Consider the following 4,399-nt stretch of genomic DNA (forward strand, 5'->3'; position numbering starts at 1 on the left):
TGAACGCGCCGTGTGTGTGTACATGTGTGTGTTTGTGTGTGTATGACTTGACAGAGGGGTGGGGGTGCTTTATTGAAAAGTACTCCTCTCCTCCCCTGTTCAACATGCTGGATTAGCACCAGCAGTTTCCCATGGAGCCGTCCCTCCCAGCCCCCTGTCCATTTGCATAAGGCGCAGACAGGCGGAGATGTGACAAACAAACCTGGCACACACAGCGCCGGCTGCCTCCTTTACATGAACTTGTTCCCTCTTTCTCGCCGTGACGAGAACGAGACACAAGATAGAGCTCGAGCAAACCCACCTGCGCCATAAATGACCTGTTTCAAGTCCAAACTAAACTAAATAAAATTAAAGGCAGCGCCAGACTGGTGTTTGAGGCCTGTATTCCTGCTGTTGATCATAGTGATTCACAAGTAAAGAAAAGCAAAGGGCTGAAGGAGGTGAGAAGGCCTTTCATTGCTCTGTCATTTGGACAAAACTCCCCTGAATCAAAGTATCCTCCCCCTCATTTTTCTCTTCCTCCAAGATGGTAATGTTCACCTTAAAACATCTTTACAGTACTCTAGCTACATAACACAGCTCTCTGCACTGCTGTCCGGCCGCCAAGTTCCTATCAAGCCCCTGATTTATGGCTCTTGATGCATTCCTTGGCCCTGGCGAAGGAGGCAGTTTAGCTGAAATATGAGAAGAGATGCAGAGAACACACTCAAAGAGTGTTTCAGTTTAGCCAGCCTGTGCACTACGAAGCCTTAAAACTTCAAATTTCTGTAGATGGCAAAATATTTCAGCAATGTGGCTTGGTCTGTCCGCCTCATCAGCAGGTCCTGTTGGTCTATAACAAAAAGAACTGTAACCCAGCTGTCATGCAGCCCACAAAACCCCTTTTTGTTGTTTGTGACGTGCCGCTTTCAGCCACCTAAATTACGTTGCGATTAAAAATGTTAACTGCAGTTCCTTGCCTTTTCCTGTCCACTTACATGTAGAAAATTGCATGCAGATGGATATAGGAAAGATCAATAACTTTACAGTAGTATTTTGTTGTAAATGGCTCTCTTGCTTGTGCGGTAAAGACCTGTAATCAATCACAAAGGCTTCAAGTAGCTGTTTGTCTTCATTTGGGTCTTAATGTAAAATTGCTGATAAACTGAAATCTGATAAGCAGAAACAGACTTTTCTGGAGAAAAAAAAAGAAAGATGGAAAAGGCTGTATATGAAGCGTTCACTGAGCATTGCTTTGTCTGCTCCCAAGTTACAACATAGTGATTACATGCTTTATTAAGTGCCGAAGTGCTCTCCCTGAGTAAAAGCAGATGTCACCACAAGGTCTGTCACTGAGTCTGGATCGGGGTGCCTGTGGTCAGTGTCTCAGCCCGCTTGTAGCTCCCTGTGGTTTCCCATCAATACAGCGCACAAAATCATCACCAGAGTGGATCAAAAATACAGACCAACAATTTTTGTTACATGTTTCTATTTCCCTGAACATGTACAATATCAGTATACAGTATGCTAGATATTATAATTTTTTTTGCTGCATGGAAATGTGGCCTGGCATGAAAATTTTGCAGTTAAGTGAGTTTATTTGCATGGTTATTTGTCTGCGCCCGACCTAGTTCAGCAGTGGTTTTATTTATGTTGTTTTTTTAAGCTAAGTTTCATAGGGAGAAGGGTAACCACCCATAATGCCCTTGTGTTGGTACAAGCGTCCATTCTACTGATGAGCAACACACTACATTCCTACCAGCTCAAGGACCGCTGGTCTGGATATGAAGCTGACCTTTGACCTCTTTATTAAATGTCTTTTATTGTGCTCACTTTCAGGTTCAACACTTTATTTTTCTCATACTGTGTGTCGCTTTGTTTTAGCACCTGTCTCTTTAAGCCCCCGTCCTGAAAAAGACCAGTCTGCTCTGATTGGTCAGCGTTTCAGGGTCTTCCACACCGCAGCTAAATAGATGGAAGGAGAGGGCCAGGACATGGCCTTTATGCAAAATGGGGCGGTGAGGTTGCAGGGCACAGACAGTGAAGTGTTGTTAGTGTGTTTTAGGCTAAAGCGGTATCATGTCTCAAGGGAGTCAATCTCCCTAGACTACCATTAAAATGCCCAACTTCACAGCAGAAATAAATAAATAAACATGTTCACAGCATGGTCCCTATAGCTATTTCCCCCATTCATGACAACTGTACAGCGGTGAATTTATAAATCACTCACCCCTTGAAATTATAATAAGGCTTAAAGTCCTGAATAATTAATATCATAATCATACCATAATTGCCACTTTCAGTGACAGGTGGGTGTCGTCACAGACAGGGAGTGCAGGTTTCATCCAGCCTGCCCCAACTCCAACTCCCCAACAGACATCCATATTTTATACAATCTATAGTACAGAGGCTTGATTTGCTCTTTGAAAAGCAACTTGTGTACCTAACACAATGGGGAGGGGCAACCCACCCACCCTAATGCACTCCACTACATAGTGCGTTATTACATCACAGTACGCATGACCCATGAACAAATAATCTGGGTATAAAAGAGTAACTCAACCTTTATATATCACACTTGAAGTACATGTTAGAAATCTGGCATCAGAATACATCAAGGCTAACAAAGCAGTGACTCTGACTCTTCACGTATGTGCTTCCTGTGTTTCCCAACACCGGGAGGGGAACAATGTTAAAGATTTACCTACCGTAGTATTGATTAATCATTTCACATCTGCAAGTGTGTATGCCCATTTTGGTGCCTGTTATGTTTGTTGACTTGTGTGTGTGTGTGTGTGTTACAATGGTACTGTGGCACTTTGGCACCTGCGCTACATTATAAACCTAAAGGCTTGGATAATAAGCTGCAGGTGCACTCCTGGCAAACACAGAGGAGTTGCAGGGGGTGGCATGCTAGAGTGTTTGTGTGTGTGTGTGTATGGGGGGGGGGGGGGGGGGGTCACCTGCTGTTGCCGGTTGGCACTCTACATTAGCAAGTATATGACATCACCCTGGCTCCTCTACCCTGCTCTACAAGGCCCGTTTACTGGATAGTTTTTAACAGCGGAAGCAACACATCTTCCAGGAAATTGGCTTCAAAGTGCTCAACAAAGAAACCAACTCTTTTGTCCATCATTCCCTCCAATCTGTGGCACTGTCAATAATTATTGATGTTAATTACTGTGATGATTAGGGTAATTTCTTCATAGCTCTGTTGGCAGGTATGCAAAGTAAAGATGGGCTGATGGACCAGACCACAGAAGGGGCCTCTCTCGTTGACAGCATAGAGTCGGAAGTGACAACCAATAAGGAGGCAATCTACTTCATGAAAATCTAATTACATGATGAATGATGCAATGTATAGACTCTGGCATCATAATATTGTGCTTCCACCTGTGAAAATACTACTGGAATAATTGTTTATGTTGGGGGGCGAAGCTACTTGATGTATATAATGCAGACAGGATTGCGTTAGAATCTTAAGTGTGGTATCCATAAGCACCTGCCTCATATAACCCTGCTAGATAAAGCTGCATATATTATGTGTTTCCTACAGATATGCTTCCTGCAGCACATTTAACGTTAACATTTTTGAAGTTCCGGTGTGAGATGAAAATATTGCAAGGCTTGCAACTAATGTTGTCAGACTTCAAAAAAATATCTACAAAAAAAAAATGTTCCGTTGAAGATTGATGAGTAAAATTCACATCATTATGGCGTTTGAATCCCTCACCTGCTTAGCATTTACTGTACTTTCTGCTGAAGCCCTGCTGTACTCTGTTAATGGCTTCCAGATTTCTTGGCTAAAGCACATTGGTGTGATTGAGCGAGAATTCTCTTGTGAAGCTGGAAACTGTGACCGACTTCTACTAAGAAATGTTTGTATGTTTAATATGAGACTGATATAATATGAGCAGTCTTGGTTTAAACCTTTCTTTAAATTCCTATGTCAAGCTCATTCAGGTTCATATTTCCGGGTTGCTTTAACATGTTTACATTTTTTAATGTTAAAAAACACTTACTTTTCCCTCATATTGTCTGTGTGTATACCTGTATTTACCCTCTGTCTGTTGTCAGTTCTGACGCCTGTCTCTTTAGGACCCCATATGGACATGTGGCCCGACCAGACCTTCATAGGCAAACGGATCATCAGCCCACCTGAAAAAAAACGTCTGGTTGCGAAGCATATCAAAATGACACATTTAAAATCCCTGGTTTTAGAAGTGAGGTAGCAAGGCAGTATACAGCATATGGCACCGCGTGTTCAAACCTGGCAACAAGCGAAGGATTAACAATAAAGATTTCCCCTAAATGAAACAAAAACCCATCAAAAAAGGACCATCATTAAAAGGGCTGCGAGTGTAACCTTCACTTTCATGTGCCCATGGGAGCGCGACAAGAGAGGGAGACTTTTTGATTC

This window comes from Echiichthys vipera (assembly GCF_963691815.1).
Source record: "Echiichthys vipera genome assembly, chromosome: 22".
NCBI lineage: Eukaryota > Metazoa > Chordata > Actinopteri > Perciformes > Trachinidae > Echiichthys > Echiichthys vipera.